Source organism: Acinonyx jubatus, chromosome A3 (genome assembly GCF_027475565.1).
Source record: "Acinonyx jubatus isolate Ajub_Pintada_27869175 chromosome A3, VMU_Ajub_asm_v1.0, whole genome shotgun sequence".
In the NCBI taxonomy this organism is placed as follows: Eukaryota; Metazoa; Chordata; class Mammalia; order Carnivora; family Felidae; genus Acinonyx; species Acinonyx jubatus.
In genome coordinates, this window is record NC_069388.1 from 105,539,610 (window position 1) to 105,566,126 (window position 26,517).

The window sequence follows — 26,517 nt, forward strand, 5'->3', positions numbered from 1 at the left end:
GAAGAAGAAGAAGAAAAAAGAAAGGAAAAAAAAAACAAAACAGAAAACTCAACACTACACTCACCTAGTTCTACCCCAAAGCGTAAGAAATCTGAGCGTCCAGTGGATGGTGGATTGGAACACATATGCAACTATGTATTTTCTCGTTTCCATGGGTGATTAAGATGCGCAGCCATGGCTGGTAATCATTGGATTAGATGAGGTATGCGCACCTCAAACCACTTAGCAGAGTGCCAAGCACATACTAAAATATTCCTATTCTCCAGCTGTGACTTCTTTAACACCTCCATGAGATTCTGCTTCCTTTCTCATAAAAGGATGGAGTTGTAGCTTTTAGTACCTTCCAGTTCTAAATAGTGAAGTTAACGAGGGGCTTTTAGGAAGGCCTGATTCCCATCATATCTGTAAAAGAGGCAAGGTGCCTCTTTGGCTTCTCTGCCTCTGCCTCTTGAAACTTCTCATTAGCAGAATCCCAATCTTTTCTGACCTCCCCAGGACGCCAACCAGACTCTAGGAGACAGCTTTATCTCATGCTATGCCCATACCTTTTCTGTTCGGTTGAAATAGTATGATGCTAAGGGATGGTTATATCACTAGACACTTCACTGTCATTTCCCTGTCAAATGTCACATGAGTCCTGATGAAATGAAAATTTCAGGCCCTTTAATATCTTTGTGGTGGGCGTATTTATAGCTGAGCTACATTGGACCCACTTAGGTGGCCCCCTGTGTAGTTTCTAGGCAAGACCTGCTCTGGTTCTTGAAGGCTCATTCCTGCTTTGTCTCTGATGGTTACAAACACAAGGCAAATCTCTCGCTCATCCTCCTCCCGCCCCCCTTTCCTATAGTAAATCAGAATATGCTCACTTTTTTTTTTTATTTTTTGTTTTTATTTATTTTTGAGACAGAGAGAGACAGAGCATGAGCAGGGGAGGGGCAGAGAAAGAGGGAGACACAGAATCCGAAGCAGGCTCCAGGCTCTGAGCTATCAGCACGTAGCCTGACGTGGGGCTCAAACTCACAGACCGTGAGACCATGACCTGAGCTGAAGTTGGACGTTTAACCGACTGAGCCACCCAGGCGCCTCCAGGATATGCTCACTTCTAATACACTGACAATCCAACAGATGAGAGAAAAAAGTTGTTCTCGCGATAAAAATATTTACTTAATGGAAGTGAATCCAACAGATATTTAATCATTTGTATACTTAACCCATTAATTGCTGCTTGCTTTCCTGAGGCCAACATTTCGTACATTAGATATTGTAAAGCAGTGATCAATACAGCACCAGAGACTAGTTACAAATGGGTCTTCCCCCACCCCACCCCCCCACCCCCCGATCCCCCCAGTCATTTCTACAAGCTAGGAAGAGAGAGAAGATGGAAGGCGGGCACAGGAGAATTTTAATTTTCCCCCTAGGAAGATAAAACGTTCAAACAGCAGTGACTAATACTTCAGAGCATTCAGATATTCTCTTAAGAAAAGGTTATATGTATGTTTTAAACTATTAAGAAGATCGCCTGATCGCCTTCCCTCCTTCATCCAGTCTGAGCCTGTTACAATTCTGCACCGTTCTTGTAACCATCAGGCAGCCTGTCAAGAGAAGGATGAACAAAGAAGACAGAGCTGGGAAGAATGAGGTGAATGCAGAGAGCTGTAAGCCAAGCAGAGTTTAACCGCCCCCACATCCCTACCCTAAAATAGACACAGAATGGCACATGCTTATATTTCATTGGCCAGGCTAAGCGTTAGCAGAAATTAATAGCTGAGTGCCTTTTTCTTAATGAAGTACTGCACTGTCAGGAAAATAAAACTGAAGAGCTGTGAGATGAAACCAGTCTCTGGATCCGCTGGTTAGCTGGTCAGCAAGCGGCAAAGCAAAAGGGCAAAGACCTGTGCCCAAGCAGGGCCCTCGCAACAAGCACCCAAACCCTGATGGCTAAAGCATCAAGCCTGAGCCTGATTCACTAATGAACCCCTTTCAAAACAGCGCTCTTCTCTCTCTAGGCAGGTGAAGGAGCCAAATAAGAGATGCCTCAGCGGTCAGAGTTCCACTCCCCGGGGAGCCCTGATGCGTCAATTGTTTTTTCTCCTCCTTTCTAACCTACATCTCTGACCTTCCCTTCCTTTCCATTTCCTCTTCTCTCCACTGTTTTCCCCCCTCTTCCTCTTTCCCTGCCTCTCTCTCTCTCTCCTCTTCTTTGTTCCTATTCCCTCTTTTTCGTCAAAGAAAAACCTATAGAGTCATAGCCATGATGATTCTTTTTCAGGTTCATTGCTAGCCAGCTGTAAGGCCGCAGGTTCAAAGGTACAACAAGAGCCAAGAGACTTTGGCTTCATTTGCCTGAGATGAAAAAAGAAAGGAAGGAAGGAAGGAAGGAAGGAAGGAAGGAAGGAAGGAAGGAAGGAAGGAAGGAAGGAAAAAGAAAGAAAGAAAGAAAGAAAGAAAGAAAGAAAGAAAGAAAGAAAGAAAGAAAGAAAGAAAGAAAAGAAAAGAAACATAAGAAATAGTGATCCACCTCTCTCAGGAAGACAAAAATCATCTTATTTACTTGCAATTTCAGTCAAATTCTGCCTTACTGGACTTGATATACCGCTTTTAAAAAAATCACTCTCTCCGGCAGGGGGGGGGGGGGGGGTGGGTAGGGGTGGCTGTACTGGGCTGCATCGTTTTCCAAGCCATCTCATGGATGGAAAACCGAACTGTAATACATCTCTCCTATGGACTCAGTAAAACTAGTGAAGATACTGATTTGACTCCTTCATGGCTACTTTTAAACGTTAAAAAAAATAAATAAAAACATCATGGCTATAGGCTGAAGTGATCTCAGAAGACTTGTGAGCTAGGCTAACAGTTTACTAAATGAAAGATTGAAGGGGAAAAATTACCTTGTGATTTTGGTGCTTGGGGCCTTTGTAAAAATGCCCTTCGGTCGCGTTGTATATCAGAGAACATCAATGCATGCATACATTGTCACTGCATTTCTACTCCTGCTGCTTTGGGATACTTTCTGAGCATTGACTTGGACAGAAGAGTTCGGATGCCTCCAAATCATCTCTGTGGGTTGGTGAGAAATTTAAGAAAATGTTACCAATATTTTGAAATGTTCGGAAAGAACTGCCTACTGCCCTACCCACAGCAAACTTTGCCATGTGCTGACAGTAGGGGGTGAGGCAATTGCAGTAATTACTCCTTGCGAGCCTCGCCAGTTTCTGAAATTTAATTCCATGCAGGAAGCCTAACAAGGTCAAGTGAGAGCTACTCTTCTGCACTTGCCCTTTGTGTCACATGCTCTGCCTTTCCTCCTCGGTGCATATATACACTCCTTAGGACTCATCCCCACGACCCAACCCCTCTCCTGCGTCCCCATTGAAAGGGGCACATAGATTGGGTTCCCCCAAACTAGAAGAGTCCTACCCGCACTCTTCCCTCTTTAACTTCGCCAACAGAGATGGGTGTGAATATGGCGATTAAATCAGACCAAAGAGGCTGATTCCAGGGCTGCAGGCTGAAATAGAATTTGATGTCGATGGTTATAGAGGGAAAGCCCTATTTCCTCTGATGCGCTGGCAGATCTTGCTTTCTAAGTCCAAACTTTAGTGTAAGTTAAAAAAAGCACTGGGGGTAACTCCCTGCCACAAAAGCTGGGCACACAGCCAGGACACTGTGCTCATTAGCCTCGGGGTGAGCCAAGATTCCCAGAACACACCGGTCAGCATTTTTCATCCAAAGATGGGGGTGTCCTACTGAAATCTAAGATAGAAGAAACAAGGTTACCCATCTCTGCAAGCAAGGAAGTTAATTGGTTTTTTCCTCCCACAAGAATGTTTTCATCTTTTATAAAGTATTATAGGCCCTAGATAAATGTGATCATCCGTAAAATCAGAAAAATACACAGGCTAATACCTCCAGTATGCTTCCTCTTTTTCTCCCTTTGCTCTATAGACATAAACTTCAATACATAAAGATGTATAATGGTACTTTTCACCTACTTGGTCATGCCAAATTTCTTGTCATTCAGAAACAGTTTTTCAAGCTGCTTGTATTTTGTTCAAAAATGCTATGCCTAAATTTATTGCCATGCCCTTGTTCGCAATGCAATAATTACACACACTTTGCAATGAGTTTATCAAAGCAAAACACAACTAGCCACAGAAACTAGAACATTTTTAATGTAAGTCAGGTAGTCCAGGAATCCTAATAGGTAGAAGAGAGGAGAAATACAGATAAAGTGAAATTTAGATACAAAATGGTCATTGATTGAAACTGTCATTAATAATAGGGCCAGAGCTAAGTCAGTTTTCAAATTAACTGTAAGTCATTGAAATATAATCTCCGAAGACATTCTGAAGGCTGTGTCCCTTTGCTACCCCACTGAGACAAATTAGTTGTTCTCTTGCTCTTAATATTGGTTCTGGATGTGAAGACCTGCCTTCACGCAATTCCTTCACCCCATGTTTGTTTATTTCAGATTTCAGAAATGCTTTCTGTTGGGTAAATATAAATTAAGCACATGGTTAGTTAATATGTTTCACTTTTTAACCTCAGGTCTCTTACCATGTAGGTAAAGCTTAGATGGGCTTATCAGTTAAGTTACATAACTGTATGAAATTAGCATTGTGTGTGTCAATGTTGTGATTAAAATCTTCAAACTAGTCGTTTGCCAGGAGACTGACAGACGGGATAATTTTAGCAAAGCCTGACCTTGTGGTTAGTTTGGCTCCTGTACATGGTCTAGGGTGGAGATTGTGATCACAGTTCACTAAAAAGTGAGAATTCTCTGAACTCAGAAGATGACCTTGACCTGCCTCAACAGGGTCTGGAAGAGACGCATCTGAGAGACCATACAGGACAGAGTAGAAGTCCGAAAGCAGCTGAAGCTCGAAGAAGAGGTCAGGTCATTAAATAACATGCACTAGGAAGGCATATATGTCAACCCACCACCAGCCATAAACACCTAAACACAAGTTGCTGGTATCAGACCAGGGCAGAGAAGTTTGTTAGGATCCTGACAAAAGGGAACATCCACTGGTTTGGGGGTTGCAAACCATGAAATAGGATTAGCTTCAGCAATTATAGGATAAAAATAATAAGAGCTAACATCTATTGGCCTCTTTCTAGATGCATATTTTTTTATAAATGTTTCATCAGGGCAAAGAAGGGAAACTGTTGAGTTACCTTTACGGATTAGTGCGAAAAAAGAAATTAGAAGATATTTCTAGCGTATTACAGAATTCACGAGATCCTGCCTGACCTCACAGCATTTCTGACTTTGAAAATAGAGACTGGCCCAAGGTGTTCCTCTGCACCATAGGAAATGATCCTGTAAAACCATTAACATATCCATAGAAACAAAAATCAGGAGACAAAAATTAAGCTGGCGGCCTACCCTGCAGGAACTGGAGAGGGGAGAGAAACTGACCGTTGAGTCAAAGGTTGTGTAAACCTCACACTAATGGGGTTGCTTCACTTTCTCTGAAGTTAGAGGCACCGTGTGGTCCTGGTCTGGATTCTGTAATGAACACATGAGATGTTAATGTAATCAGATGGCATGATCCTGGACCACAAAAGTAGTAGGACCATCTGAAAGTAGGCTTCCCACTTAGGATGAGATTCTCACCCCCAAACATCCATCCTTTTTACGCCCCAGTCACCCACTCAAAATGCCCACCATCTGCGTTCCTTTGAATGGTGGCTTGGAACCCCCTGTAAAATACTGATTCATTAACACGATACACAGTTTCTGAACACCTGGCTCAGGAAACATAAAAGACCGCAGACCTATTTAGGAAGTGTTGAGGGGTTGAGGACAACTGCCCAGTGTGGCTCACTGATCTAGAGGGAGGAGTTGTTTGCTTCCTGCTCCAAGGGGCCTTGGATGATCAAGGAGGCACCAGGAGATTAAGAAAAGAGCAGAGAAAAGGAGATCCCAGAGACTGTGAGGAAAACTTCACCTGATGCATAACAGAAGAGGCTATAATTCCTCCATGAGCATCCAATACTTGTGTTTTGGTCTTGCACACGTGAGGGTTCATGTGTGCCTGTGTGTTCATACAGGAAAATGTACAGAAAGAGACAAATGTGGAAGCAGATGCACATGCCAATTCCTAATATCCGTGAAGCCAGGCTTCTCCGGGTGCACAGTCATTATTCCCACCACTAGTGGCCACACTCAGGCTTTCTGAGGATTTCTGAATATCCATGATCATGGGTGGCTCTTCGTTTTCCATGGCCCATTTAATTGAAAGGTGGTGCGGTTACTGTTTTTCTCTTAGGAAAGTGGAGTTTATTGCCCTGCTGTCTCTGGAAATTAGCCACGGCTTGCAAATTTGGAACATCCAAAGCAAGCGTGATAAATTATCCCCAGTGTAATATCCCCAGTGCTTCTGCCAAAAGAAAGGCTTGGCAGCCTTTGAGAGTTGACGCAGCTCTCTTCTGTGTTGTACCAGCTGCAAAGTGGACTTCCCCCCATCCTGCCCTTTCACCAAACCACAGAGTAAAAGGATCCCTTTTGAAAAACATTTAAGATGAAGGGGGGAAAAATTGCACTTGGGATCGTACCCCAGGTGCTGGGCTCATTTTAGGCAAAATTGTGAAGAAATGAAGGGATTGTGAGTACTCCAAGTTTCCTCTGTGTCCTCTTGCTTACCTTCATTTATTCATCTATCTATCTATTCATATATATTCATCTATCCATATATTTATTCATATATTCATTTATTCATTATTCATATATGTATATGTGAATAAGTGTCTCCTCTCTTACAAAACATTTCAGGCAAGAGCCATCCATGTCATTGATCACGTTCGCCACCTGCTATTATACATTAAGTTCCAGAATCAGTTGTTGGTGGTGGCTTTGTCTCTTTTTGAGACACCAGTCCATTAACTAGTAGGTACAGGATTCTGGGAAGCATTTACTCCATCTACTGGTAAAACACATTCGTCTTGAAAAGGCTATTTTATTTCCCTGGACTATAGACCATGTGCACAGGAGGATGGGGTGGGGGAGAAAGCAAGGAATGCAGTTCTGAATAGACATCTTTAACCTAAAGCAGCAGGTTTTATTCCCGAGTCACACTGTGATTGTCCCAGCAAATCATCTGTGCAGGCTAGTATCAACCAGGAACTGGATGAGGCTGAAAATTAGAAATGAAAATGTGCCATCAGTTCTGAAGTCCAAGAGGGGGGCTACAGGGAAGAGTCAACTTGGTCATCTATTTTAAAGATTTAAAGCTGCCACACCACAGTTGAGTTCTTCAATTTTGGCCAGTATTGATCTGAAGCTAATGATGATGTCACTTCCACAAATCAGACATGAGTGTTCCGTTGAGTTGCCTGTAGGCAGCCGCTGGCCCTGATTCAGTCTTACCTCTCTTGCCCACCCCCAACCCGGCCTCTACACATTCACTTTGTTGTCCCGAATTTATAGATCCATCCATAGGACATGTGGCTGCTGGAAGGAGACAGCACGGCTGCATAAGAGGAACTCTGAAACTAAGCCACTTGGCCTAGAATTTGAAAACATTTTAATGTTTCCTGGAGGGAAAAGGGGGGCTCAAAAGCCTTCACTCTTTAGTGCTCTACCCTTCCTTCTTTGAGGTGTTCATGATGCCTTCAAGATACTGCATCTCATCTGACTAGCACTTAATGATAAGTATCAGATAGTCACCAGAAAAAGGAACTATCACTTACATCTCCTCCCTTAGGATGCCTAAGAATTATGTCCCCTCCTCAGCCCCCTTTTCTGAGCCATATTGAGATTCTTTATTTTTCTCCTCCTCCTCTTCTTCACTGTTTATTTAAATTACATAAAATATTTATATATTTTAAAAATGAAGAGAAATGCAGTGTGCTGGAGAATATATTATGAATTTATTCAAAATTCCTTTTATTTTTTTTTCAAGTTTTTTTTTTTTAATTTTAACTTCAGTGTAGTTCACATACAATGGTTAGTATTAGTTTCAGGTGTATAATATAGTGATCCAACACTTCCACACATTACTCAGTGCTCATCGTGATAAGTGTGCTCTTGAATCCCCATCATCTCTTTCACCCGTCCCTTACCCACCTCCCCTCTGGTAACCATCAGTTTGTTCTCTGTAGTTAAGAGTCTGCTTCTTGGTTTGTCTCTTTTTTTTTTTCCTTTGGTCATTTGTGTTGTTTCTTCAGTTCCACATATGAGTGAAATCATATGGTATTTGTCTTTCTCTGATTGGGTTATTTTGCTTAGCATTATACCCTCTTTTTATGGCTAAATCATTTTTCATTGTGTATTTCATTCTTCTTTTATTTCTGCTTTACATTTTGCTTATTGAGTGTTTATTAAGTATAGAATTATGGTATCATATACAGTCCCCTATTCAATTCATGTACCACTTCTTAGGCTTTTATTGTGATACCCATGAATCACTCTACCCTTCACTCTAAAAGTAACATTCTTCCATTTGTCCCCAAGTTTCTATCCACTCCCATGAAATAAGAGTATTATTAGTCCCTTGGAACCTGTCTTTTTCACCCACCATGTTGCTGTTAACCCTCTTAAGGATGATTGATTTTCTTCCTAAGTTCCATGATTTTTTTTTCTAAGTTCCATATCTATAAGAGTTCTATGGTGCTGACCTCTATAGCCCTGACCACTTGAAGCACCTTAAAGAGTTATTCCTTCGACTTCCTTAACTCTTTCAGAAGTCTGCTACTTAGCTTTTTCCATTGCCCCTACTGGATCCTTTTATGGCTTGTCTTTCTCTTCCCACTACCAAAATATGAAAATCTCCCAAGATGCTGCTGTCAGCCATTTCTTGTGCCTCCGAGGATCTCTTTCTTTTGCTAGACCTGTGCCTATCACTCGCATCTCAGCATCGATGATTTTCTCATCTGTATCTTTGTTGTAAACTTCTGGTCCACATTAGTGGCTGCCTATTGGAAAAAAACCAACTGGAGGTTCCACTGGCTCCTTAAAATGACAAACAAAATGTCACAAACTGAATTTAAAAGTCCTAACATCATTAAAAAATGTTATAGGACAAACTGCTTTACTTTAGAGATGCCAATCTGTAGGACTTTCAGATCTAATGAGTATCCACAGGAAAAAAAAAATGAAAAGGGACAAGGCTGGCACGGTTGTTGTGAGATGACTAGGAGAGTCTCACTAGCTCCACACCCCAGAGTAGGTCCTCAGTCAACAGCAGCCATTCATTTTATTATTGAACTTGACATAGCAATTATTTCTGGACTGGAAAAACAAAGAAAAGATCCGCTTAAGAATGGCTTGATTTTTCTAAAAGGGATAGCCCTCTTGAAAATGAGAGTCTTGATAAAATCCCACAAGGACTCTGTCATGTGTGAGCTAGCCCTGGGCACCTGTTCATAATTGCATGTGGCTTTGTGGTGTTGATGGTGCTTTATAAACTTTTCCATTCTAAGATGCTGAACATGAGAAAAGGGATGGACTTAGGAGCAGACGAAGATCAGGTAAGAGAGAGGAAATGATTGCAAAGGTCAACAAGGCTTCCAAGAAGTAAACTGAGTGGGAAGGAGAGGAGAGAGAGAACTTTGAGAAGCAGTTAGGAAGAGTGGAGAGTTCTGAAGGCCACAAACCAATTCCCAGTGTGTGTGAAGAAATGTCAGTAAATGCTTTGATAATTCAGCATTCGTTATGTAATACTAAGTTACTGGTAAAGCAAGAAAATCATTGGCGTTGCAGATTTACCCCTCCTCTTTTATTTTATAGCAAGAACCCTTTTAAGATGACTTGAATGGACCTTTTTTTCCCCCTTCTAAATTGCAGAAGCAAGCATACATAACTACATTCAGTAGTGACTAGCACATTCTTAATTATCTCCTCAATTTCTTGAAATCAAATGTGATTCTATTGGGTCCTGTTGAAAAGTCATGCCAGTCTACTCAAAAGACAAACTCTGGCTGATCTCCCTGGAACCTTTTGAAAACTAAAGCCAGGATGTGCAGTAGATATAACTTTGAGCCAGAATGTAAAGATCTAAGAGTTAATTAGAAATCCATTGAGCAGGTGTCTTATTCCCACTGCATTAATATGATTCATGTTTCAGACACTCAGCTGCAGCCCTTGGTACCCTTATCCTATAGCATGAATTCCCAGGAGCCGTAGTTATCAGGCCCTCGTGGTGCATGATATTTAGATAGGCATTCTAATTGTTTTCCTTACTAGAGCACTTGCTAATTGGTAATTCAAATGATCCTCAAAGATGGCAGTTTAAAAGACACTCTCTGGACTTCAATTTACCATAGGAGTAGGTCAGATTAGATCAGAACTGGGAAATACACATTGTCTCATCTGCCAACTCAGATCGATCAATAGGGCTGCTGGGAGGTTCTGGGCGAAGGAAGATTTTGATACCTGTGGGAACGGAGGCAGTACCGAGCAGTAAGCACTGTTGATGCCAGTAGTCATGCTGTCTTTCCCTAGTTTTCATTTCCTCTTCCCTATCCAGCTATTTCAGCCCGGCCTCTTCTTTACTCTTAGGGCCAGCACTTCCTCTCCTCTGTCCCCACTCTCAGCTGATGATCTGGCTTCTTAGCTCCCTGAGGAAAGAGAAGCAATCAGAATAGACTTACCACAGACTCCTGCCACCACACCAACCCATCTGCCAGTGTCTATAGCTACAAATTTGCCTTCCTAAGTGTTACTATTCCCATCAGAGGCACCATTATCTACATTAGCTGCAGTAGCCTCCTGGTTACATTCTTATTTCAAGGATCTATTCTCCACAAATTGCCAGAGTGATCCATTAAAGTTCAAGTCAAATTAAATCTCTTGACTGCTCAAAACAATGTTCCTGATTTCACTCAGAACCAAAGTCCTTTCAAGAGTCTATGTGGCCGGGGCACCTGGGTGGCTCAGTTGGTTAAGCATCTGACTTCGGCTCAGGTCTTGATCTCATGGTTTGTGAGTTCCAACCCCATGTCAGGCTCCATGCTCATAGCTCAGAGCCTGGATCCTGCTTCAGATTCTGTGTTGCCTTCTCTCTCTGTCTCTTCCCTGCTCGTGCTCGCTCTCTCTCTCAAAAATAAATAAACATTAAAAAAAAAATTAAAAAAAAAAAAAGACTCTATGTGGCCCACTTGATTTGGCCTCACCGACCACCCTCCTCCCCTATCCTGCTCTTACCTCTGTATCACTTTTTCTGCAGCCACAGTAACCTCCTTAAACCATAAAAAGACAGGCGTTTCCCTAGGACATATGATCTTCCTTACCACTGCCTCCCCCTAACCCCCACTGAAAAAACAATCTGTATAGATAACTCTCTCCTTTCCTTGAAGTCTCAAGTGCAAAATTTTCAATAGGGCCCACCTTGACGTTCTATTTAAAATTACAACCGCCACCCCCCACCCAACACTCCTCTCCCTAACTCTCCTTTTATGTTTTTCGTAGCACTTCTAACATACTCTATACATTATTATATATATATATATATAGTATACATATGTCTCACCTCAAGGAGAGGGCAAGGACCTTTTCCTGTTTTGTTTCACTAATCTATATCTAGCTCCAAGAACAGTCTCTATGGCACATAATTGGTGTGTGTAAATAATTGCCGAATGAATGATAAATGAATGATATCTGGCATGAGTGGGGGAAGGAAAAATGGAATCATTGGTCTCTGGACAGAACAATCTAAATTTGATATTCTCTGGGGGTGCCTGGGTGGCTCAGTTGGTTGAGTGCCTGACTTCGGGTCAGGTCATGATCTCAGGGTTTGTGGGTTCTAGCCCTGTGTCGGGCTCTGTGCTGACAGCTCGGAGCCTGGAGCCTGCTTTAGATTCTGTGTCCCCCTCTCTCTCCGCCCCACCCCCGCTTGTGCTCTGTCTCTCTCTGTCTTTCAAAAATGAATAAACATTTATAAAAAATCTAAATTTGACATTCTCTGATTCTTTTCCCCTCAAAAGTAAGCCTTCATGTAGTGCACAGAGTTCTGAATTCTTTAAAGAACATTTAAGCCTAAATGGGCATATGAGAAGAGAAGGGGAAAAAGACCATCATTGCCCCCTGGCTCAGTTTTTGTTTGCTTTCCATCAGGTAAGAGGAGGTGATTGCTCAGGCCCAGAGGATTCCTCTGGTGCCCAAATTTGTTCACTCTTTTCTGTTTAAGGGACCTCCTAAGCAGAGCAATTGATTAATGTGCCAAAGAGAAAACTGTTACCCTCTGTTTAATTTTACTTCCAACTACAGTAACCCGAACCCCAGGATTAAAAAACAAACTAATTAATTAATTAATTTAATTAAAAATAAAAGGGTTCCAGTTGCATTCCCAGACAAACTGCCATGCTCTCTGAAACAAAGTGTTAAGATCTCTTTCCCATGCCTTCCTTCCTGCCCAGTGGTACCTGAACAACTAACATTCACAGTATTCACTTGACTTCAATTTCACTCCCTATTGAGTGCCTACTGATTCCCAGGAGAGATTTAACTAGTTACCTGTCATGTGTGTGTAAATGATATTTAGATCTATTCTTGCAAGGAGGAGGAGGTGGGCCTTTGGAACATTGACCAGGGAGAGAGGTCTAGACCTAGAAAGCGAGAGGCCCCAAAGATCAATTTAGGAAAGTGCTTCAATACTCACTGGATAAAGGCATACATTGGGTTCTTTCTATAAGCTAGACACTACGACTGTCCTTTCTTGTTCCTGCCCCTCCTTTCACCCTCTATGTTCTCTTCTTCTTCCTTGGCTGTAGGTACTCGCGGTGCATAAAACATTTATAGTAGTTCTTTTGGATAGCTTGAATTATAGAAAGAGAAGTCCTTCCAGTGATATGGCAATCAAGGAGGTCTGCTTCGTAAACCTTAAGGTTACTTCAATCTGGCCACTTTCAAAGAGTTGCAGCATACTTTGAATTTGAAGAGAGATATATTTTAGGGTCATATCTTTGGATATGCAACTAGTGGGAGTTCCAAAGAGGAGCACCCCACTGATGCTAAAAAAGGGGGAGAGAAGTTACATTTCACCAACTTAAGACATTTTCTAGGGCCAACCACATAAATGATTAAACCTAACTTTCCGGAAGTCATGACTCCATATTCTAATTTAGAAACTTGTAACCAGCATCTATGATATGGGGACCTCCTACTTCATATTTTCTTCAGCAATCATTTCATATTATTTTTATCTTTTTAGTTAAGTGGATTTGTTCAATGTATAAATATAATCCATTTTGTAAAGTGTTCAAAGTCATTTTGAGTAATTAAATTTGCAAATCAAGATAAAAAGTTCTTTTGTCTTACCTTGGATCACATGTTCAGGTTTAAGAAACTGTAATCCTGATTTCTGTAGAGGTTATTCAAGAAGTAGAATCCCACTGTTTGTGTAGGAATCCATCATTATACTGGTTCTAATCTGGTGCTTTTGATGATTGCCTTTTAGGATAATCAAAGGAAGTATTTCAGTCACTTGATGAACCTCATTTTTAACTTTTATTAAAATTAATAAATTTTATTAGGCCTTCTCTGAATTTCTTAAGCCTAGACGCATCATTATGATGAACTATAATATTAGCACATTCTCGTTTTGAGACCAATGTTCATAATACCAGGTAGAAAACAATGCCTAAAATCAAAAAGATGTAAGAACCCTTAAGGTTATCCTTCATATTGGCTGCCTGAAACTTGCATTTAATAGGCACTGAAATCAAGGAATGAGTAAGGAGTGAATAATGCAATCACTCTTTGAGTTAATAGGATTTTGTGACAATAGCTTGATGGAATAATTACATTCAGGACAGATTAAAATAAATGTCCCAAGGTGATGAAATGACACCCTTTAATTCTAGAAGTAGATATTGAGGGAAGTGGCAGATACCCTGACTTTAGGAATAAAATTCAGCAATTTTTTAAAATTCTGGTTATTTGTAATAACACTGGCTTATTCACACTGGCATCCCAGAAATTAGGTAAGGATGCAATCTAATGGATTCTCTGTTGGTTCTTCATAGCCCTAATCTTTTCGTTGGTCCCATTATCGTTGCCAACTAGAACCTTAGTTATTTACTCTTCCTAAGTTTGGTGAACTCTCTGAAGACAACCTAATTTTCTATAACTCTGTTTTTTCCAGTCCAGTCTTTCCATTAAACATATTTTAGTCTCATGACTGGATGAGGATTTTTGTGTCAACAAATCACACAGGCACAATTCATTCGTCAGATCATGTTTCCCTATTTCCAGATAGGAAAATGTGATCACTATACCCCCTAGGCTAGTTGTACACAACACAACTGAAGCAGAAAGTTTACAAAATTTTGGAAGAGGCTTATTCACACCCACACTTTCACATCATGCCTTAAGGGGCTTGAAGCATTATGTGATCACTTATTTCAAAGTGGATCAAAACAGATCAAAATGGCCATATTCTGCCCCTAGTACTTTTTAGACCTTAACAAATTATGTGTTTTTCATTAGAGATCCAGTTTTCCTTAACAGGGAGCAAGCTAGCTGTTATTCTTTTATCTTTAGGTTAATTTACCATTATGAATGGCTCTGTGTCCAGCTCGTGTTTAGGAATAAACATGAAGCATTAAACTCTTAAAAGGACTATGGGTATGAACAACGGAAAGACATGGGAGTGACACGTCACCATTCAATCCTATGCTGTCCAATATACTAGCCACCAATCCATGTGGCTGTTAAGGACTCAATACTTGAAATGTGGCCAATCCACATTGAGAAATGCTGCAACTGTGAAATATATTCTGGATTTCAAAGATCGAGAATGAAAAAAAGAATATAAACTATCTCCTCCACAAGTTTTATATTGATTATATGCTAGAATAATATTTTGGGTATATCGGGCATTTAAGGTCTGGGACTGCAATTAACTTTGCCTTTTCTTGTTCCTCAAAACAATGATATATTTGGTGCGCTTTGGTACTATTGCACTGATCTGTCTAACCTGTTCAAAATAAGGCAAACTTCTCTAGGCTGCGCTGAAACAAGACACCATTAGCTCTGCCAAAGGAATGGAATCATTAACATGTGGCTAATCCATGGTCTCTCACTGCTTGGGCTTTGTCAATTCAATTAGCTAATGGAGCCCTGGCTAAGAACAAGGTCCATATGGTTGTTTTCCCTTCAGTTAAGGGCAAAAATGTGTGGTCGGTTCTGCTAAACACTGAAGTACGTAGTTGTTATTGTGGTTACCCTTAATCGGGATGGGAAAATAATCTGAAAATCTGTAGTTGATTTTGTTAAAGGATCATGGGAAATATGACAAATTTAAAATGCCTTTATATGGGAATTTTCAGACCTTAGAATTTTCTATATACCTATTACACCTGGAATAATTCCCCAATTATTGTAAAGTAGCGATCTAAACCAACCTTTAAGGATAGAACACTGTATCCCAAATTTAAGCTGTTTTCTGAGCATTCAAGCATACCACCTGAATGGTAACAGCAACAAATGGCTTTTAAAAGCATGTAAGTGTGTTTCAAATGTCATCTAAAGAACACACAGATCTTTCTGCAGCTTTTTCCTTCCTCTCTTAAACTAGGTTTATAAAATTGCTTTTAACCCTCACCATGTTAGAATGAAAGAACTCATTAAGCTCATAAAGAACTCATAAAGCTCCCCCCGCCCCATTAGCAGCACTGAATTTGTTAATCTTTTTCCATTTATAATTCTTTTGGTTTTCTCCATATGTTGTCATTACGTATTTTTGGCTAAGACTTACTCTGAGCTATTCTTGCCACTCTCTTGGGCAACTAATGGAAGCTTTAGCAGTAGGCATACTACAGAATGGCATTTTTTCAGTCCAGTGATTTGGGACTAGTTCATGGCTGTGGAACACTTCGTGTTTAGGTTTTGCTGGCAACCACACCGGGTAAAGGGAAAGAGCCAGTAGGAGTGCAATGTTATGAGGCAATAGAGTGCGTGATTTCTACATACATTACACTGATGCTCTTTAGCTGTAAATTGCCCCAGTCTTTTATGCCCTTTAATTTGCTTATCTCTGGATACACACTGAGCCTCTTTCCATTTGCTGTTGAAAGCTGTGTGTCCAGGTTTGTTACCTCCAGGATCAGGAAGGCGGAATTTCTAATAAGTGACATTTGGAAGGAATTGCAAATAAACATGCTTAAGGGGGGGCCCCCCGAGCAAAGCACGCTAATAACGTCAATTACTGAGAAGAAGGGAAGGCTGCCTAAAGCTTTCCCTTTGTTTTATTGAATGTGAAGAGTTAGCATAAAACAGCCATCCCAACTTATTGTCTGAGTGGGCACGGAGCGTAGCATGGGGGTAGAGTCACTGAGTTCTTTCATGCAGCAAGTCAGTTCTCATGGCTCATCACGGGGGCACATTTTAAAGCATGCCTAATGTTGCTTACATAGATGCCATTCTGGTTGGCATTCACTTCCTCTAGAAAAGCCAGCAAGATCCTTTCTCTGGGCCTAGAGACAATTTCTTAGTCATGAACATATGCTTTCAAACCAAATGGTAATTGCAATTCATGAACAGTGACTTTTTAATGAAGTGACATATTGGTTGCCCAGAGCCATGACTCCAATGACTCTGTCAGGTGAGCTTCTCCCTGCTTGTGTGGGTGTCCACAGTTTGCTCCGGTGGTACTCCTGACCTTGCTACCGTTAAGTTGTGAGCCTCAGTGCTTTTTGTAAATGTTTTGGTTTTTGTTTTACAATGGCATGGTGAGGGTTGGGGGGGGAGGTGGGGAATGGTATTAGCGTAGAAGAAAAAATACATATATATGGCTATAGTCATATATTCTGATTCAATAAATACTTCTTGACTGTTTTCCCTTCTCAGAAATACAAAGTTGAAGTAGAGAGAGATTTTGTTCTCGAAGTGTTTCTAGCCCAGTATTCGTGATCAGGCAGGAACATACTCACCTCGCAAATCAGAAAGTGACACATTCCATGTGAATTTACAAAATAACTGTGACAGTAAATTCAGAAAACAGGGAATTCTAAATGATGAAGCACGGATGGCTTTGTGGAGGAGGTGGCCTTATAGCTTTATCTTAAAAGACTGAATAGGCTTTGGACATTACAAAGGCATGATGAAGGTGGGGGCAAGAGAATCAAAAAGTAAATACAGTCAGATCCTGATGAGAACTCTGACACTTTTACCTGTTCACCCGACTACACTGAGTTAACAACAGTGGATTCATCTTTATCCCTTGCTCTTTGCATGCTGCTGATCTAATTTCTGGAAACCCATCCTGTAAAGAGAATATAGCAGAAAAAAGTCTGGGGCATGCGTGTGCACACGCACACAGGCGCACATGTACACACACACTTAATCATAAAATGTTCAGCATTTCTTATGACCAAACATGTTCCAGATCGTATAGCCCTTTGGTCTACATGATCCATATCAGCATAAGTTTCTCCAAACCAGAGTATGCAGGACCCTCTATGTTTGAATATTCAGAGCCAGACCTCAGTCAAATATCATGTAGTCATTCGGGGAAAGTGGAGATGTGCCTTCAGGCAATGGCAGTGCTTCTCAGCAAGGGATGACTTTACTGAGGTTGATCACCTAGATCAAGCTTCATGGTCATTTCTCCTCAAAATAAAATACTTGCCTTAAAAGCTCTGGTTTGGGGAATAGATAATCTCAAATATACAGCAAAGAAAAAAAAAGTCAGTAAATTTAATTTTGTTTTGATTATAGAGTTAAAGGGCATTGAATAAGTAGGAAACACTGATTATATCCCAAGCTGTCATACCTTAACTAAGTCAAAAGGAACTGAGAAACAGAAAACCACAAAATTTCACTAAGACCCATGAGAAACAATGGTGGCATTTATATCTGCTAGCAATCTTCAAGGAGAAGTATATTATTTATGAATAATTTTTCATCTTTTTTTTGAGGGATTAGGGTCCCCATTCAAGGATAGAATATTTCTGGGTATTTTCATCTGGTAATTTACAGTCTACCTTTGAGTTTTTCTATTTTCTTAAAAGGCAAAAAAAAAAAAAAAACTGGGGGTAGAAAATAAAACAAGAGAAGGGAGTGTGGCGAGGAACTAAAGACATGTTAGCATTCCCTAGAATATTCAACATATTAGCCTGTTTTACCAATCCTGCTCATAATCATTGGCAGATGATCTATCTGCATAATCATATACAGGTATCTAAGTGGATTGTATTTTTTTTCCAGTATGACCTTTCATATAAAAATGTCTATTGTGAATAGTTAGATGCATGAGGTCAATTAAGGGCAAAATCTCCAAAACTAAAAGGAAAACGTTCTTTCTTTAGGTTCATCGTAATAGTTTGAAGTGTTTCAGGGACTCGGTCAGCACAGGATGTCCTCATTTGGCATTTTACCATGAGAGTCCCCTGAGGATGATTTTTTGTTAGTGCCTGCAGCCCTTGTTCCCCGAACATATCATCAGTGCCACAGAGGTGATAAGGCAAGTGGGGCTGTAACAGAGATAAGGGAGAGAGGAGGAACTAAGCTTCCAAAATCATGGCTTCCATGGGCTGAGTCCATATGGATTCTGACCTTGGGTTCAAAATTGTTATCTTCCAAGTTCCAACTGTCCAATGGGAAAAGTAGTGCACATGATACTGTTACACAGTGGACTGTAAATTCAAAGTCACTAGGGCTCCAGAAGAAAGGACAAGGAAAACAGGCAAGAAAAGAGCTCCAGCCAATGACATCTTTGGCCTTCTACGTCCCACAAGAACAAGTACCTGTCATTTCCTCCAGGAATCAAAGAAATCAGTAGAAAGGGCATTCTATATTGCAATGACTCGAAGTATGCTGCAGAGAGATATGGAGATATATAGGCTGTGAGCCAGCTGGTGAGTGCCCTGAGAAAATCTTAACTTCTCCTATAGTTTGTGCTTGGCAAGTCCTCTGGAAAGATCTAGCTCACTCTCTCCATGACAGTATACAGAAGAACCTTAGTGTGATCTATTTAAGAGTGATGTAAGCTGACTTTGTTATGAAAACAATGTAATTTTAACATTGAAATGACATCTGGTCTGTGTCACGGCTCTATCAGGATGAATGATAACAGTAGGGGGGAGAGACCTGCCTTTGCCAAATACGGCCACTGATGAGTAATGCTTTATGCGTCTCCTTGTTCCCCTGTTAAGACTGGAACTGAGAACAAGAGCCTAATGTAAGTCCTGTCAATTTCCAAGTGATCAATTACCAGGTAGAATCATCAACATGTATCAAAATGCACAAACTCTGAAGCTGAATTTTTGTAGTTGTGTTTTTCTAAATAAGGAGAGGAATTTTGAGGACATAGTTTCCTGGCAAGTAGTATAGGAGAATTTGCTCTGCTTGCTTCCAGAATCCTAATTCATATGGTCTGGGCAATACAAAGAAGGATTTGCACCTTGAACAATTTTGCGTAATCATTAAAGCCTTCCTTTGTTGCCTAATCATTATTCTGGAGTAGACTCCATCCATTGGAAAATAAATCCTACTGGCTGCCAGTGTTTAGATCACTTGTGGTATAGTACTGACAGGCTCTACTTATAATCCTTGTGGAGGCCTATTCTCTGTAGTCTGACTGTGATGCATTAAGAGCATCATGTGTTGGTCTAGAGGAGTCCTACTTCAGGAGATATGGCCCTGTACCCTAAGCCCCATCCTAAGCGAACCAGTGAGCCAACATTAATGCAAACGGGGGTCTCAGAGTGAGTGGCTTCCTTTTCCACCACAGCAAGCAGAGCTGTATAATGCATATTATATTATTTAATTCCTCTGTTTTCCAGGATTCCAAGCAGGCCTCATCACATACCTTCAATCTGATGACTGAAAAATATGGAAATATTTTTAACTCCACTTTGAAATGGGATCATGTTAATTTTGGGAGTCTTAAAATTGAACCATTTTCCATTATATTACTAGCCAATTTCTGTATTTATTAAGTGCATTACTACAGAACTTAAAAAATAATGCCTTCCATCAGGAAACTTAATGAGCAATCATGTTATGAGACCTAAAACAGATCCTAGTTGAACCCCTTTTACATTTTTTCTTCAATTGGCTTTCCAGAGAGCTGTGCAGTGCCTCTACAAGCTCAAAGAACTGAGTGCCGAGAGATCCCTTCCACTCTGTATCCATAATGAAAAGGACTGACAATTGAGTTAATATGAATTTGTCACTATAATAAGGGCCCGAGCGCTCCACTTGAAAATCAGTCTAAACTTCAGGGTCATTAGTGGCTAAAAGAAGGAACCACCCAGTATTCTGCCAGTGTTATTTACATGCTTCCAAAGATTGCTTCTGGGAAAACTGGAGAGTATATCAGATATCAAGGTCTCTGACTTCAGATTCTCCTCACTTTCCATACCGCTGAGGAATTCATTTTTCATTGTGAGTTACATTCTGCATTTACAGTTTGAGTCAGTTTTACTAAATGCAGTCTGGTAAAAAAAAAAATCAATAAATAATTTTCTCATAGCAAATGAAATTAATAACACTTGAAATATTTTATAGAACTTGTAGAAGTTAGATATGTCACCAAGTGTTTGGGGATTTAAGAGATTATCCCTACATAAATATATAATACTGATATTTATTTATCATCTTTCTAGGCTAGGGAAATTCAAGTACCAGCTCAGATTGGTAGCATTCCCTGAAAGAATGTTCAGTCAGTAAGCTGGTGTGCATGTGACTGATGCTACATTTCAAACACAATTGTTTCCCAAGAAAAGGGTTGTTGTTTTTGTTTTGTTTTGCTTTGTTTTTTGCTATCATTATCTTCTCTATCATTAACTCCTCCTGTATTTCTAATCTGTATGTTTTACCCATGTTTTCTTTGTACCTATATCTTTCATTTAAGCTATCACAAATTCATTTGAGAAGTTAACACACACAATGTTGTCAGTTGTTTAAGGTAGAAATAAATTTTAATTACATAATTTCACCTTACGCTTTCACAGAGAAATAGACTCAAAGACCCTCAATATTTCCTTCTTCTCAAAGGCCTAACTAGAGCTGGCATGTCCTTCTAGAAGTTTGGACCTAAGCTAAATTTTATGGTTCTGATGGGCACTCATGAGGGTCCTTCTGAACCTGACTTCTATTTGGCACTAGAGGCAAGTGAGAGAACTGAAGATACAGGAGAGAGGCATGCTTTTCCTCTGCTAAAGCCATCCCCAAGGAACATTCTTGGGCAGGCATTCTCTCCTGGAACTTTAGCAATGGATGCAGTTTTGAACCTCACAGATAACACCACTCTCTTGGTTCCACAGAGGTGGGGAAGAAAAGATGTAGCCAGATGAGAAAATTTCCAAACAGGAAAGAGTCTTGGAGACAATCAGTTTCACTCTCAATACTCAGTTCTCTTTTATTCAAAGAGCACTCAGTTTTGCTTGACCATCCTTGTTTACAAAAGAGTTTGAGAAATAGAAGTGAACCCAAAAGTGTATCTACCAGAGGGCAAGGGTGCAAGCCAGAGGATGGTGTGGAAGAGAAGTCTCTTGCTAAGGAGGGAAAGCACCTCACCTTATCGAAACTGTCTGCTGAATTAAATGCATTTCCTGGGCTGTTTTATTCATAAAAGTCAATGTGTAGGTTAGGGAATAATTGATTGCCCAGAAATTGGCGAGTGCTTCCTAAGGAACATTTTTCTTTATGATGTCTTTGGCATTTGTGGTTTACTAGTTCCATTTCCAGCCTTAGCCACCACACCATAAAATTGTAGCTCCGTCCTGAGGCACCAGCTGTTACTTCTGCCAATAATCTCTGGGCTCAGAGACAATAGTGCAGTTACCGCGTGCATGGAAAGTGGATCCCTCAGTAAATGCTAAATTTATCAGGGAGGATATGACTGTTGAAGCACACTGAATATTATTTCATCTGGCCCCTAAATAGGAACTGGGGCAAACGACTGCGTGGAGTCGTGCCAGACCAAGTTGGTGCAATTCCACGATGATAAATGCCAGACTTCATTTTATTTGCAGCCACTGATGTATGTGATGTGTCCAGGGTCATTTCCATGAGCTCTTCTAAGGGGACAATTATACAGGTTGCAGAACAAATTGGTCTACCATAAAGAATACCCCCTCTGCAGAATGCTTTATAGACTTAGTAACTCAATGAGATAACAAATGGATTTTACTACTAATCTGTGTACTGAGATTAGACTTGATAGAAAAATGGCCTGCTACATTACAGTGGGCAGAATCCACAAAGGCTGTGAAGAACCACCTTCCGCTTTCACCCTGAAACAATAGCTAATGTCATATCTGATGAATCTAAGAAATTATGGAAAAGGATAAATTTCAGGAACTACTTAAATATGAGAACTGAGACAACATGAAAGATGTTTTTTTTTAATTTATTTAATGTGTATTTATTTTTGAGAGAGACAGAGACAGAATGCAAGTGGGTTGGAGCAGAGAGAGAGGGAGGCACAGAATCTGAAGCAGGCTCCAGGTTCCAGGCTCCAAGCTGTCAGCACAGAGCCTGATGCGGGGCTTGAACTCACAAGCTGTGAGATCATGACCTGAGCCGAAGTCGGACACTCAACCGACAGAGCCACCCAGGCACCCCTGAAAGATGGGTTTATATAAAGGCTCTTCTCTTAATTATATTTGCTATTGAGCCTCTTAAGCTGGGGAGAGGTGCAGGGCGAGTAAAATATTTTCCTCATGACAATCAATGGATCATTGCTTTAGAATTCTTAGAGGAGATTTTTAACTCGAGAGAGCCCCCCACTCACCTTTCCCCTACACATCCAAAGATTCTGTCTATGGTAAGGACAAGAAATCTGTGTGTTTGTTTTTAAAAGCTCTGCAGGAAAGTTTAATGGTCAGCTGGATCTGAGGACCTGTTGGTCTAATGTTATGTTCCTTCCGTAAGCCTCAGGACCACACAAGTCTGCAATCTGATTTCTCAACATGGCACAAATCTTATTTTTACTGGGAATCCATGCTCTGGTCACTTCCTATGTGGAGAGTCGCCATTCACTATGACTACCCATACTATAGGCCATCTTGTTTACTTTCTCTTTTGTGTTAAAACCAATAAAAATAGGGCACAGGGGTGGCTCAGTTGGTTAAGCGTCTTACTCTGGATTTTGGCTCAGGTTATGATCTCACGGTTTGTGAGTTCAAGCCCCGCATTGGGCTCTGTGCTGGCAGCAGGGCCTGCTTGGGATTCTCTCTCCCCCTCTCCCTCTGCCCCTCTCCTGCTTGTGCTTTCTCTCGCTCTCAAATAAATAAATAAACTTAAATTTTTTTAAAAAAAAGGAAAAGAAAAACCAACAACAACATTACTAACTCAAAAATCTTTCCTATCTTCTTTTGAATCACTACACAAACCAGCTCTTTGGCTTTATTTCCAAAAGTCTCTCCTTGGCCCAAATCACGACCCCTCTTTTTTGTCTACAATTGTGGAGCTTCTGATGTTGACATGTGAGAGCCTCCCTCTTCAAATTTAAAGACATCCTACCCTGAGCTTCAATTTCTCACCTTCCCATGACTGGTGCCTTGGGGTGTGTGTGTGTGTGTGTGTGTGTGTGTGTGTGTGTGAGTGTGTGGGTGAGTGTGTGCATGCGCGCACGTGTCCTCTTTTTCACACTGTTACCAGAGATATTATAGTATCAGGTTCTATCTTCCTTGGCTTTTTTTTCCAAGGTCACTCCTTTGGAAAGAGTCTATCAACTCACATGAATGGCTTCAATTTCCATTTCAACATTCATGGCAAATATATAGAGAGTCTTCATCTAGACACTTCATCTTCACTGAAGTCCCATATTCCACACATAGCGTAATACATTTCCCATCATAGCTTAAATTAAATATGTCAAGATCAGAGTTTCTTATCTCCTCTGCACAAAATTCCTTAGCCTTCCATATTATTATGTCAGCTATCTCCTTGGAAAATAATATATATTTATATATATTATAGTTGTATTTATTTAAATACATTAAGTATATTAAATATTTAAGTATATTATAATTGTACACAATCACAAGGAAAGATAGGACCATACAGAAGAGATTTTGGAGGAAGCAGGTAGAAAGAGCCCAAGGAAAGACATTGTGGTGGCTGCAATTTTTTTCTCCAAAATTTTTTTCGGCTTTATCCCTTTCCTGTAGTTCTCCACCACCCTGGACTGATCCCACCCAGCTTTCTTAGCCCCACCCCACCCTGACCTGAAGTAGGAGGGATTTTAGAAACCCTCCTAGCCTTCTGGACCTCAGCATCACAATAAGCTTGTTGATCATCAGATTCTGACCTGTTCTCCAGTTCCAATAGTCCAGTCTGTAATTTACCAAACACCATGAAATTGCTACAAATTGTTCCAGGCACTCAAGAAAAACACACACAAACACAAACACACACACACACCAAAAAAACCCAATAAACTGCTAGGTTTCTGAAATCTATCTGAAAGTCAGGTTTGGTTTCCTATCTAGTTTCTGTCTTCCTGTCTTGACTTTAAGACTTTACCTCATCCTGATGAAGGCCCATCATTACTGCAATCATTTCCCTTGGAGGATTAGTACCTCTCAGGAGAACAGGGTTCTGCCACGTGATGCTGTATGCAGTGCTTTGCCTGACCTCTCGGTTTTGTTTCATCCTGAAGTCTACATCACTCAGCTCCATGCTTTCTTGCCCATCCCACACAGTGGTTTACCTAGCTTCCCTCTACCATTTCCGTTCTTTCTGGGTGCCATGTTCTTCTGCGTTGGAATGGGCCTCCTCCCTCTGGGTGGATTTGTACAGCTTCTGTCATTTCCAGCTCCCTGCTCTGGTCCAGTGGGCTAGATCTTGTTCCAGCCTCGTCGTCGTTCAGTCTGGTTCATCCCATTGTGATGAATCAGGGCTGGCCCTTGGACATAAGAGCAGTTGCTGCTGTTGAACGCTTGTTATCTCTTTTGCCTTAAACCGCTCACTGCTCTTGTCTGCCTAAACAAAGAAGAGCAAGGAGCAGATGTCATTCTATTCATGCCTTCAGTCTTCTTACGTCTCACTTACCTCCTATAGCAAATTGCTGTTTCTCATCAGAGACCTCAAGACACTATTCTTTCTATTTTTTCTTTCTCTGTTTCTCTTTCTCTGCCATGTATGCGTGTGTGCGCGCACGCGCACACACACGGCTTGCTAAGTAACCTAAGAGTCAGTCGCTTTTCTGCTCACTCTATGAGAAGAATGATACTCTTTTTAACCTTTCCTACACCGCAACTTGTAAATTTCCATTTTATTACATCATTTTGCTTGCAGTTCTCTCACCAGTCCTCCTGCCAATACTGTATAAGATAATGTAATGTGATAGCAATTTTCCATGTAATTCATTAGCCTGAGACTTCAGTTTTTGATAGTTTCATTTAAAAACTCAGTGTGTACATCTAGATATTTTGTCAAAATGCTTGCCAAAACCACTCACACTTGATAAAAGTAAAATGAAATATGTGCTCAGGCCGGAATTGATGGCAGATAATTAGATTTTCTGTTCATGAAAATCAGGTCGGCTTTACAATCTGATGTTTTCTCCAGAAGAATTTGTATGTTACTACCTTCGCCTGGCTTGAAGAAACTGATTGTTGCAAGAGGAAGCAGGAGCTCAAAGAGACCATTTCATGGAATTTCAATTTGTTTTCTCTAACCCACAGACAAGTTTTCCGGAAGAAGCGGTTGCAGAAAAGGAATTCAAACATTAAAGCAATTTCTATTTCTTAAAGCTTTGACAGATCTAGATTGGAGGCTGGGGGCCAAACAGTTTCTCAAAACATGCTGCTGGCGGGGTACCTGGCCAGCTATTCTGGCAGGGACATTAGGCTCTGCCCATCCGGGAGACGGCATTTTCTCCGTGGCTGCTTCCCTGCCCTCTCCCCTTCACTGTCTTTCTATTCTTCTACAACACAAGCTCTACTCAGTAACATCGATTGTCCTAAAGGTCAAAATTGATCATGACAACCCATAATCAAAGTGGCCCATTGGCTTTCTGTTACAAGATTGTGCCCACATGACTTAGCATTTCTCTTAACCCTAAACGTTTCTCCTAAGCCCTCTTCCCTGGCTCACCTTCCATCAACCCTCTTGCACATACCTGAGCACAAAAACAGGAGCCCAACAGCACCTCACACTTTTCACATCTTTTCGTTTCTCTGTTATTTGCACCAAGTTTGTTTGTTTTTGTCTTTGAGCTTTAAATGTATTTCTGCCTGACAAACCTCTGCTCTTCCTTCAAGACCCAGCCCAGTTATTCCTGCCATTTTAAACTTCCCCACCCTTTGAGCTTTCTCTGCACAGAGCCCTTGTTTAAGAAGTATCACGTAAGGGGGTAGGTGGTCTTCAGTCTGCATGTCTGTCACCCCTCTAAGCTGTGGATTCATATTCTTCTTTCTATCCCTGACACCTAACGCGGGCCTGATGCATAGGTGGATACTAGGTGAAGGTCTGTGGAATGACTGGACAGAATAACATGCTGTAGGAATCCAGAGTGTGCCTGATTACTTCATTTGGCCTTTTGTGGTGAGGTCCAAGTCGTGAGCTTGAATCACCTACACACTGTTCATTTTGCTCACTCTCATGGCCAAACCTAC

At 40.9% G+C, this 26,517-nt stretch overlaps 1 protein-coding gene and 3 long non-coding RNA genes across 68 annotated transcripts in view; 2 read left to right on the forward strand and 2 right to left on the reverse strand.

Annotated features, from left to right (window-relative positions):
• Positions 1-2,955, reverse strand: part of LOC113592504 (uncharacterized) — a 49,866-nt gene extending 46,911 nt beyond the window's left edge. For both annotated transcript variants that reach the window (XR_008289554.1, XR_008289552.1), the window contains exon 1: positions 2,889-2,955. This is a non-coding gene — a long non-coding RNA (uncharacterized LOC113592504). The remainder of the gene's footprint in view (positions 1-2,888) is intronic.
• LOC128311270 (uncharacterized) overlaps positions 1-23,213 on the forward strand; it is a 133,892-nt gene extending 110,679 nt beyond the window's left edge. The window contains exon 2 of the long non-coding RNA XR_008289564.1: positions 23,075-23,213. This is a non-coding gene — a long non-coding RNA (uncharacterized LOC128311270). The remainder of the gene's footprint in view (positions 1-23,074) is intronic.
• SLC8A1 (solute carrier family 8 member A1) overlaps positions 1-26,517 on the forward strand; it is a 390,461-nt gene that overhangs the window by 271,636 nt on the left and 92,308 nt on the right. The gene's annotated exons all lie outside the window — the stretch shown is intronic.
• The window catches only part of LOC113592500 (uncharacterized), a 289,937-nt gene continuing 266,378 nt past the window's right edge, over positions 2,959-26,517 (reverse strand). For 25 of the 50 annotated variants that reach the window (XR_008289544.1, XR_008289533.1, XR_008289510.1 and 22 more), the window contains 2 exons: positions 5,390-24,880; positions 2,965-3,753 (listed from right to left, as the gene is read on the reverse strand). This is a non-coding gene — a long non-coding RNA (uncharacterized LOC113592500). Of the gene's footprint in view, positions 3,754-5,389; positions 24,881-26,517 lie in introns of all 50 variants that reach the window. The other 25 variants (XR_008289511.1, XR_008289528.1, XR_008289545.1 and 22 more) reach the window with 25 other exon arrangements.